Source organism: Gymnoscopelus braueri (genome assembly GCF_963280865.1).
Source record: "Gymnoscopelus braueri genome assembly, chromosome: 5".
Classification (NCBI taxonomy): Eukaryota; Metazoa; Chordata; class Actinopteri; order Myctophiformes; family Myctophidae; genus Gymnoscopelus; species Gymnoscopelus braueri.
In genome coordinates this window covers 32,466,943-32,479,442 of record NC_137606.1, presented here as the reverse complement: position 1 = coordinate 32,479,442, position 12,500 = coordinate 32,466,943, and the positions used below count along the sequence as shown (strand labels likewise).

The window sequence follows — 12,500 nt, the reverse complement described above, 5'->3', positions numbered from 1 at the left end:
CAGCTGCAATACCAAAACGTCCTTTTGGGCAGGGGGGGGCTACTGAGCAATTCTGTCTGGCCATCATCAATGCAATGGCAAGGCAAGTGATGTCACTTGCATTGCCGTTCTGAAATGGCCTGTTCAGACACGCCCATTTGGGGTACAAGAGACACTGGGGAGCCCAAAAAATACCCCCCCCCCCCAAAAAATGAAATTCATGGTGTGGCCCCTTTAACATTATGATGATCAGACATTTGAAAGTGCTAATATGCTATTTCACGTGACTATAAATAGCAACGAGAAGTTAGTTCACTTTTAGACTGGTCAGCGAGTGCATCATTTTGTCTCAAGTCTCACTTCTCCCTTCTAAACAAGCCTAAGAAGCACCTGACTGTTTATCTCTCATCTACTGTATCAGATAAAAGAAAGCTTGTTCTGACTCAACACTTGTGTTGGAGTTCTGACTCACCATGAAGAGTTTCAAATAGTGAAGCAGCCATGACTCAGTCTCTCTTAGAGCTGTAATCCGTAGGTTTCATGTCCTACCCAGGATTTTAACATGTAAGGGAGACTAAACTTCTAGAATCCATACTTGGCCAGCTGGGGGAGATATTGCATTTATGACTTTCAGGCAGTACTAAATTTCACAGATATAATAGTTATATTGTAATCTCTGTAACATACCCTACCATACAGATGGGTTAAAAATAAGCATTTGGGTTTAACCCATTAAGACCTGGAACTGTGTCATTTTTAGATTTGAGCTAAAAAGCATTATTTTACACTTTGGGCTATTCAAAAATAGCAGATCTACAAGCTCATAGCGCGGCACCGAGTGCCGCGCTACGAGCTTGTAGATCTGCTATTTTTGAAAAATCGTGAAAATGTGTGCAAATCTTTGAATATATATATTTTTAAAGTTTTTTTAACTCAAATCTTTGCTTCTGGGGGTCCCTGGAACAAGATATTTTGACTGGGGTCTGCGGCCAAATACATTAATTTTGGGGGTCCTTGACATGAAAAAGATTGAGCACCACTGATATAGAAACATAAGTTTTTCAGAAAACTGTTGGGATTTAGGAGACATTTAGAATCGGCTTCAGGTCTTAATGGGTTAAGAGAGGGGCGGCAGTGGCTCAGGGGTAGAGTGGCCGGTGGAGTGGCCGGATGGCAATCGTGAGGTTTCAAGTTCGATCCCGGGCTCCCCCAGAGTTAGTGTCGAAACTGTCCTTGAGCAAGACGCTGAACCCCCAATTGCTCCCGATGAGCAGGTTGGCGCCTTGCATGGTTTACTCTGCCATCGGTATGTGTGTGAATGGGTGAATGTAATGCACAATCTATGTGAAGCGCTTTGGATAAAAGCGCTATATAAATGCACCATTATTACCATTTACCAAGAGAAGGCCAGAGGATGCAGCAATGGCTGTAAACTAATGACAGCAATACAGAAAAGTAAACAAAAAGGAGATAAAGGCCGGAAAGAGTCATTCTAAAATCCAACAACAATATGGATGAAAGGTCCTTTTTGGTCAGACGTTGGAGAGGAGTAAATGATTAACAGACCGCATTTATAGTTTATACAGCCCATTTCTAGTCTTCTGACCACTCAAAGCGATTTACAATGTACTGTATGACTCACATTCACCCACATACTCAGCAACGGCGGAGGCAGCCATGCAAAGACACTGAGCAGTCGGAGGAGCAGTCACTGGTTCAGTGTCTTGCTCAAAGGATACTTTGACGCGATGTGTCCTTAAACAGGGATTGAACCGGGAACTTCGATGACCACCCCCCACACACCGGAGCAGAGAAGATTCTGACAGACCCCCTGGTGTCTCAAACAGCAGCCCACAGCAAAGCAAAGTCCTGGGTATGATGCCCAGTTCAGGACCTGTGTTGCATGTCCTTCCTCCTGAACTGACTTTCCTGTACAAGTATATCTTCACTGTTTTCTAATTGAAGCACAAATGACTTTATAATGGTTTTTTGTTTGTTTGCTTGTTTGTTTTTTAAGAAAATGCTCTGATGTCAACAACTACAGAAACAGTCCAAATGATTACCAAACATAAAGCCAACAGTCCTCAGAAGGAATCCTGAGTCAAAGGAAACATCAGTTTCTAATAAACGCCTCTAGGGTAGAGTGGAGGAAGATAACACTGTGCGTAGGAAGAGATGGAAATCAACTCTCTGAACAAGAGCAGTAAACTGAATAGAAGTATGAATAAATCACCAAGGGATTACTGTAACTTCACCATTACTGACTGAAAGATGAGGTTCCCCTAAACCCCGTTTAGCTAAAGCTGTTTTTCAAGTTTCAAAATACACAAAAAATATATTTGTGAAAATGTGTTTTCAATGACAGACAGACAGACAGACAGACAGACAGACAGACAGACAGTTAGTTAGTTAGTTAGTTAGTTAGTTAGTAGTTCCCAGTGTAACCACTGTAAAACGCAACAGAAATGTCCTATTTCACTGGAGAGCAGCTCTGACACCTGGAGCTTCAGTTACAATAATGAACAAGAAAAGGAGCTGGATGACTACATTATTAGATTATTCATATTAGGCCCCCAGAATCTCATTAGCAGCTGCTCAGGGGAGAAGAACTTATAAATGATAATGCCATTTCCTCCTTCGGGAACCAGACAACCTCTGAGGCTTGTGCTGCTGCTGGAAGCTGCCTTCAGCTTGCGAGGTCAGCACATTGTGTGCACGACACGTTGTTCTTCTACCGACTTCAACTTCAACGTAACCCATTAAAGACCTGCATGGGCCGATTCTACAAATGTCTACTATATCAGTTTTCTGAAAAACATATGTTTTTTATCAGTGGTGTAAAGTAACTAAGTACATTTACTCAAGTACTGTATTTTGAGGTAGTTTTACTTTACTGGAGTATTTCCAATTGTCTATACGTTTACTTCTACTCCACTACATCTCAGAGGCAAAAATGTTACTTTTACTCCACTACAATTATTTGAAAACTTGAGTTACTAGTTACTTTGCAGCTATAAATTAATACATTATAAAACATACATTAACCACTTTAGCTCTATTTTATACCTAGGCTATTTTCAAACATTTTAGTACTTTTACTTTTGGTACTTTAAGTACATTTGGATACCAATACTTTTGCACTTTTACTCAAGTACATTTTTAATTCTGGACCTTTTTTTTTTTTTAATATATTTTTGGGGCTTTTCTGCCTTTATTTTGAGAGGAAAGTAGGCTGACAGGAAATGGGGAGAGAGATGGGGGGTTACGCACAGCAAAGGTCGTCGGGAACGGGAGTCGAACCCGCGACACGCCATAAGACTGGATTACCAGACATGCGGTATGCGCCTGGACCGCTAGGCCAGCGGACGCCCTTAATTCCGGACTTTTACTTGTAACAGACTACTTCTACATTGCAGTATTGATACTTTTACTTAAGTAAAACATTTGACACCACTGGTTCTTATATCAGTGGTGCTCACTTTTCATGTCAAGGACCCCCAAAATTATATGTATTTGGCCACCGACCCCCATCTCAAAATATTTTGTTCCAGGGACCCCCAGAAGCAAAGATTTGAGTTAAAAATGCTGTTAAATGACATGCACGCTTTCCCGGTTTTAAGGGGTTAAGACCTGAGGCCGATTCTACAAATGCCTTCTAAATCAGTAGTTCTCACACTTTCAAGATATATATATTTTTTTTTTTTCAAATATAGCAGATGTACAAGCTCGCAGAGCGGCACGAAGTGACGCGCCGTGAGCTTGAACATCTGCAATTTTTTAATAGTCGACACTAAAATCTAAAATGACACAGAAGCTTTCCTGGTTTTAATCGGTTAATTTCAACTTCAACTTTATTTGTCACGTCACCGATTTACAATTGTAAAAGCTCCCATCGTTTGCAGTATTGATATTCCTAATACAAATAGAGTAAAATATATGCATTAGGTGCATGGTTAAAAGAAATGGCAATGGAATGAGGCTGTTAAAATAGCAGCAGATATAGTAACAGATATTATGTATAAGATGCGTGGTTTAAAAAAAACAATAGCGATACAATACAATAGCAACAGACAGGAAAAAAAGCTACCGTTGTGAGGACCAAATGTTCTCACTCCCTACAAGGGGTAAGAGAAGGAATGTAAGGCTGCAATGAGTGAACGGTGGTGGACGAAGTTACACGCACGCACGCACGCACGCACGCACGCACGCACGCACGCACGCACGCACGCACGCACGCACGCACGCACGCACGCACGCACGCACGCACGCACGCACGCACGCACGCACACACACACACACACACACACACACACACACACACACACACACACACACACACACACACACACACACACACTGTAGGTGCGCACACAGACACACACAGTCATCTGTGCGTGCATGTTTCCAATAAGGTACCGTGTGCATGAGAAGTTCACACTTCAAAAGCTGTGACTTGATCACAGCAGTCCTGAGGTCTCAGCAGTGGTGTGATCGTCACACACATCCCACGCACCATATAAGCCCCTTCCCCTTGCACTTTCTTTTGACATAAAAAAAAAAAAAAAAAAAAAAACAGGAAGCATTAGAGTGAGATTTGTTTCAGAACCAATTAACAAAGTTGTAACTGTGTTGGTATGTTTTACTTGGAGCCATATCTGCGGTAAGTTGTTGGACCAAGTTGTTGGACCAAGTTGTTGGACCAAGTTGTGTGTGTGTGTGTGTGTGTGTGTGTGTGTGTGTGTGTGTGTGTGTGTGTGTGTGTGTGTGTGTGTGTGTGTGTGTGTGCGTGCGTGCGTGCGTGCGCGCGCGCATGCGTGCGTGCATGCGTGCGTGTGTGGCCACTTTGTATTCAAATGTCAGAGAGGGGGAAAGAGAAAAAAGTGGAAAAATAGAAGTGACAGATGGCAAAAAAGACTTTGAGTGTTTCTGCCTTGAACCACTTCCTCATAGTCCCACAGCAGTGACAGTAAATCACCCCCCCCACACAGAGAGCACAGCACCCAGCCAGCAGACCCCATCATGTGGTTTTACCATCTTTCATCACCTGGGAGACCCAGGGGCAATGACACACCACTATCTGACTGAAACCCCATCACACTTTCACAATCATGACAGAGGATATGGAAAAGAGAAGTGGGTCATATGACCAGCTCATCAACACATGGCAGACATGGAAATGTTTACTTTAAATTACCTTTAATCTGAAGCACAGTTCCACAATGAATCATGGTTGCAGATATAAATAGAAAATGTGCTCCTCAGAGCACAGGTCTCCGCCAGGTCAGGTAGGTTATTGTGGCCTCCTGGTGGCGCTATAATAGGCCAAAGTGAAAAGGGTGCCATTTCCTCCTAGGCCTTTCACGGCAATCAGACGCTGTGTTCATGATTTGAGGCATTTTGTTCAAAACAGACCAATCCTGCAAACTTTGAAAGCCAATCTTAGCCAATCAGGATGGAACATGGAAAATCTAAATCTGTAGGAGTAATATAAATCGGCCACATGGTTGCCGGATAACAGGCCGATCTGAAAGATTCGGGGCAGAGGTTCTGCTCTGGCATGCAGGGAGTGTGTGTGCAGTTTCGCAGCGATCGGGCCAACAGTGCCGAGATTAGCTGCTCACAGACAGACAGACAGACAGACACACGGACACGGACGGATGGACAGGGTGCAAAACAAAGTCTCGGCCATGTCTTCGGCCTGGCGCAGACAATAATTAAATGTACAGCACCTTTTATTCATAGAACAAAGCTGGGTACTATATCAGAACTGAAACTAAACTATGGTTAACCTAAAGTCCTGAAACAATAGTTCATTATCCAGCTGGTACTGGTTGTACTCTTTAATAACAGTTTTTATTATTAAATTGTATTATTATTTATAATACCATTTTCTATATAAACAAAAGAATGTCATAGTTTATAATTATTTGCATTAATATATTTTTGTATTATTTACTATTATTATTAATTATTACTATTACCATATTTGTTTTACAATCTATGGTTGTACTAGGCTCATTGTGAATGTGTCACACGATGCAATAAGAGCATTGCAAAACAAAATAAAAAATAACAAAACGGGGAGAAAAGGGCCATGAATGATCAGCCAAACATCCCTTGATGAATAAACATAAACAAAATCTTCATGATTGTGGCATTGGTCCCATAGTGATGACATCAACCCCCCCATACAGTATGTGCTCCTGCAAAACCACTTACTTAAAGGATGTTTTGCTCAGCAGTCAGCTACATCTGGCTTTTTATATGGGCAGTTACAGTATATAGTATATACCGAACTGCAACTGTGAGGAGTCAAACAGTTATTTCTTTGAGAAATCCAAGTCACAACAAATAACTCAAAATGCAGGACCACAGATCCTGCAAATGTGAGTCATGCTATTGCATTCTAACTTAGTCCACATGGTGTCAACCACATACTGTGAGTTCTTCCATAAGGTCATTGAAAGCCTGCCCTCCACAAACAGAGGTATACATGGGGGAGGATTGGTTGTTTACAGGTTGTTGGTTGTTTATCTCTGTCCTAGGCGCCAACCCTCACTCACACAAACACTTTGATAGCTTGTATCACAGACAAGACCTGACCACACTACGCCAAGACTCACATTTAACAGTGTATTATAATCATTTTTATGATGTGACTCTGCAAGACGCTAGGTGTCTACAATAGGGTCTCTGTGCGTGCGTGCGTGTCTGTACAGTACTTATCTCACAAAATCTATGGACTGATCAGTTGCAAACTTGGTATGCACACTGCCAGTAGGCCACAGAAGTACCGCTACTAGTCTTTTTCCACATATGTTTATACGTCTTTAAATAAGTTCTGAAATCTTGCCCAAATTTGGAATCATACGTCATACAGTAGATGACTGATGTCACAGGCTGGTCACATGAAGTCAGAGATCCACATTGGAGCCTCTGTTACAGTATGAGATCCACATCATTTCATAGTTCTTTCATCCTAGAGCTACAGACACCTGAATCCTGCGGCATCACTCATGTGAACCTCGTAGGATTCATTCAGAGAATATTGAAAGCCTTGTAAAGCAGGAACAACACAATAAAAACTAGCACTAAAAATGACAAAATATCAAATACAATGGCTCTGAGTCTCTGACCTTCTTCTATAAACCACAAGCCCTATTTTATACTTTGTCATACCATGGTGTTGTGCCTCAAAAATAGCAGATCTACAAGCTCACAATGCATTGCATTACAAGGCAATGCATTGTGAGCTTGTAGATCAGCTATTTTAGCTATTTTGGTACATTTTAGGGAAAAAAATTAAAAAGGTTTTTGAACGTTTTCAAACATTTTGCCTATAATGGCATGCTTGTTTCTTTTACCGCACTCTTTGAGTTGCCAATAATTACATGTACCATTACAGGGACACCCAGTTAAAAGTGGATGAATGACTGCTGGTCTCAGGGTTGCATACTGATCAAAATGAAAAAAAAATCCACTCACTTACAGTAGATCCATGCAGACTTCACTTTATTAAGAGCAACCCTATTTGCTTTGAGGTTTTGTTCTGATGAAGGTCTAACATAAGAATATCTTGTGTGGATCTGTTCTTCTCAACAGCACTGTATCAAAGAGTCAGCCAGGAGAGAGGTACAGTCGTTTCTCTTCAAAACCGATTGACCTCAAATTACAGATGCTTTTTTGGGGGGAAAAAGTGTAAAAAGCAAAATGTCATCATTTGTGCTTTGGTGTACACAGTGGACAAGAGCACCCGTTAAGAATACAATACAATGGAATCTTTATAGTACACATGTGGAAATGTGCCTTTGGCTTCATCTTGACAGTGCTTAGAAGTGACACGTTTTTCAGATGGATAAGTACATACATAACCCATAACCCAGCATTTGTGGGAACTAACAGATTGAGACATGAAAACAAACAAATTGGAGCGAGTCAGACACATGGCAGTCGTCTGGCCTGAAAGCAACTGTGAGAGCTACAGTAATGATCGCTGTGGTCTTCAACACAGTGTACACACACACACACACACACACACACACACACACACACACACACACACACACACACACACACACACACACACACACACACACACACACACACACACACACACACACACACACAAAAGCATTTCTAATGTGAGTCAGTACAATGACACAGTATAGTAGATAGAGTATATTCAGTGGCTGTTTTAAGGGAACGTGCTCTAACTCACTGGTTCTCAGTACGGGGTCCCACACAGACAAACAATCACACAATTTAGGCATTTAGCAGATGCTCTTATCCAGAGCGACTTACAAGTGTGAGATTGGAACAAGCAGACTAAGCATGAACTCTAGTCAACAAACAACATGGTAAATAGTCAGATAAGTAGAGTGCAGAGAGAACAATGTAGTGCCTCAAAGAAACTAGGATACCAGGTAAACAATGAGCTCTATGCAATGAGCCCACCGACCATCTGTCTAAACAACCTGCTATCTAAATAACATTTTTAACAATTGTGGCCAAGAGAAAAAAAATGTAAGAAACACTGACACGGGTCGCCCGCTGGCCTAGCGGTCCAGGCGCATACATACCACATAAGCTCTGTTGCCTCGCCGCAGTTTCGCGTCCCGTTCCGACCTAGCCCCTACGGAACCTCTCCCTCCGCTAAGTAGCTCCGAGATGAGGTCCCTCGTCGGTTCCTGCCGTTTGCGGTCGACATTGTCGCACATTTTCCACTTTACATGTTTCTTACCCCTTTCTGCACATCGTATCCAAAAAGCAAAGCATTTGCGCCACTCTCTCAGATGTTTTAAGTTCTAGCGGAACATAACAGCTTCCAACGAGTTGAAGAAAGTATTTAATTTGCCTCGGTTTTCATCCGGTTACATGTTTTTAAGACATTGCGCAAGAGTTGCGCCCGTAGAGATAACATTACTGATTACCCTACTGGTCAAATGTTGAATTGCATCTTCTAATGCAAAATATTATGGAACCGGATGAAAACCGAGGCAAATTAAATACTTTCTTCAACTCGTTGGAAGCTGTTATGTTCCGCTAGAACTTAAAACATCTGAGAGAGTGGCGCAAATGCTTTGCTTTTTGGATACGATGTGCAGAAAGGGGTAAGAAACATGTAAAGTGGAAAATGTGCGACAATGTCGACCGCAAACGGCAGGAACCGACGAGGGACCTCATCTCGGAGCTACTTAGCGGAGGGAGAGGTTCCGTAGGGGCTAGTTCCGACCGACCTTTGCTGCGTGTCTCTCCCTGTCTCTCTCTCCCTGTTTTCTGTCATTCTCTACTATACTATCAATAAAGGCAGAAATCCAAAAAAAAAAAAATCTTTAAGAAACAAAAACATGAGTGACCAAGATCGATCTGCATAGTAAACATAGCATCTATGTGCACGCCCACGCACATATGTACGCACACAAGCACCCGCGCACGCACGCGCGCGCGCACACACACACACACACACACACACACACACACACACACACACACACACACACACACACACACACACACACACTCGTCATCCTCACTAAAGTGTGTCTGGTTGCCACTCCCTCAGTCCGTCTCATGACATTACTGCTGCACAGCTGTTGCTCTCCCCATGCTCCCAGCAGACCACAGAGCAGTGAGTATGTGGGCTCAGCTATGTTCCGACAGCCTGTACAGTAACAAAAGCCTTTGTGTTCAAATGTCCAGGTTTATGTTGCTTACATTAACTTTTGGGCAAAACTGGGGGGAATCATTAGAATTAATTGGTCTTCTGATTTAACACATTTTAACTGTCGTGCGAGGGTGTCGCTTGCCAAAAAGAACTGATCTACAAGCTAACAACCCATTGCATTTTTAGCTTGTAGATATGTTTTTTTTTTGGCAAGCGACACTGTGGTACTACAGAGTATGAATTAAGAGCAGTGCCTTGCAGGAGTATATTCCTAACATGTGTTTTGGCGTGGGAGGAAAGCCAGTGACCACAGAGAGAGAACATTCATGCTGAGCCACCCTGTCACAAAAGTACCTCATTCTCATTCAACTGAAGGTGAAAAGAAAACAAAAGAAAACATTTTGTTTCCACATATACTTCAGAATGTTTCTGTGTATAGTTCACAACTTATGGAAACAGAGTCTGCAAACTCCAGCATGCAGACTCTAATTGTTTGTTCTGCTTTATCTGCCCTGCTCCTGGACATGTTGATTGTGTGGATCAGTGGATGCACTTTGTTTTTCTTTATTTTTAGTTCACATATACCGGCAATTACATATTCAAAATATATTTTCATCTCTCAAAATATTATCTCTCCAATATAGGCAAATTACCGCACTCTGTACTGCAGCTCGTGAATTCAGTAGGGTGAGCATAGCAGTGTTTCCTTTGTGGAACACAACGTGCTGTTTCTGGTCCATTTTTAATGCTCATGAATTTGCAGTGTGCTGTCTGAGAATCTCCCATCAAGTGTTGAACTTGAAACTGTTGTCTAAGACAGGGAGGGGTGTTCCCAAACCTTTTCAGCTCGAGTCCCAAAAGAGATATTTGGTGTCTCCCCGGCCCGGGCCCCCAAAAAATGATTGACATACATGATACTCCATAAAAACTGACACTATATGTTTGGGAAACATTGGTCTAAGATCATACCCCATTATGTCATGTTCCTATTCATTAAAACAACTGATGAACAATCATGCTTATTTCTGATGTCTCATGGTATGTACTGTACTGTAAGAGATCGCTCAGAAGAGTTTAGTATACACTGACATTTACCTAAGGTGGACTAAACCCACGGCAGGAAAAAGCATGCATCATTATCACACCTCAAGCCACGTGAACCCTGCATTCAACATTGTTAGGATTGTTCATTTTGTGAAGGGTGGTTCCGTTTGTTCAGCGGTTACCTGTGTCTCCTAAATGTGAGAAAGGTTCTCTGGCGAGAATCTCTCGCCCACGGTGGAGATGTGAAAGTGAGTCTTCCAACCATACAAAGGTCCTGTTTGACTGACTGCTCAACACACCGGGACAGGAAGAGGAACACTCCCGCCCCCACACACGCACGCACACACACACACACACGCTTAACAATGGTTGAATTGACAGTTTACATCTGTGTGTCAAATGCTCTTTACCAACTATATGATAATTTTCACACACTTGCACGCACACACACACACGCGCGCGCTACCACAACCACAATCACCCTGTTCTGAGCATCTCACGTATTGAAACACAAGCACAGGCACTGCTGTGAACTGTCTGCAAAGGATAAGGATAATTCCTTTTAACAGGTCGTTCATGAAAGTCCTTGCGGTCTTGTTTCCAATGAGAACCTGTGAGCAATTAGGGGTTAAGAGTCTTGCTCAGGGACAAATTTCATTTCATCGACACATATGCTGGCCTGGCCAGGAATCGAACCTGGGGCAACCAGGGCCTCTGGTTCCCTAGGCGGGCTCACTAACCACTCAGCTATGGCCGCCCCGCAGTGCATTGTACATTTTAATGATCAAATTCCACTAAAGATGGTCAGATCAGCATACACAGCATCCATAGAAATTACAACTGTCAAGTTATCTTAAACATTCAGTATCTAGTTCATTCAGCCATGCAGTGTATAAAGGATTCTGACAAAATAAGAACATGCTTACTCAATAATAACTTGATTTAACCACCTGATTTATACTTGTTAGAAATTGTCGATCTACAAGCTCACAGTGCATCACATTACGATGCACTGTGAGCTTGTGGATCTGCTATTTTAACATTTCGGCGTGGCCGAGACTATGTTTTGCCCCCTGTCCGTCCGTCCGTCCATCCATCCGTCCATCTGTCTGTCTGGACAGCTAATCTCGGCCTGTTATAGGGTCACCAGGAGGTAGATCTTTGCAAAACACTTTTTTGATATTACTCCTACAGATTCTGTCCAAACATCACGCAAATCGGTACAAATTATCTTTAAAGCCATGTGAACAAGACAGATCTGTCCGATTTGTCATGTTCCATCCTGATTGGCTAAGATTGGCATCTAAAGTTTGCAGGAATGGTTCGCTTAGAAGAACAAAATGCCTCAAATCATGAACGCAGCTTCCGATTGCCGTGATCATCCTGATTGGCAATAACTTCATAAACATTAATCCCTCAACTTCAACAGATTTCACTCACCTCTATAAGGACTGAATTCCGAACATTGCTGGCCCACAATAACCTACCTGACCTGGCGGAGACCTGTGCTCCGAGGAGCACTTTTAATGACATGCTCAAAATAGGGGAGGCCAGGGTGAAAGCAGTGAGCTTTGCTTGTGTATTTTCTGTATATGTGTATTTGGCTGTGTGCCTGTGTATTTGGCTGTGTATGTTCTACTGTAGTCTACTGTCTGGATGGATGTTGATGCTACAGTAATTGTGTTATTTAGACAGATGCTAGGTTTGATGTTTACCTGGTACCCTACTTTGTAGCATGGAATTGTTTTCTTGGCACTCTATTTACTTGACCGCTTCCCCTGTTGTTTGTTGACTAGGATTCATGCCATTTACT

The 12,500-nt window shown here is 42.4% G+C and overlaps 1 protein-coding gene across 2 annotated transcripts in view; it reads right to left on the bottom strand.

Moving 5' to 3' along the window:
• The window catches only part of ubash3bb (ubiquitin associated and SH3 domain containing Bb), a 50,493-nt gene that overhangs the window by 17,903 nt on the left and 20,090 nt on the right, over positions 1-12,500 (bottom strand). The window lies entirely within an intron of this gene.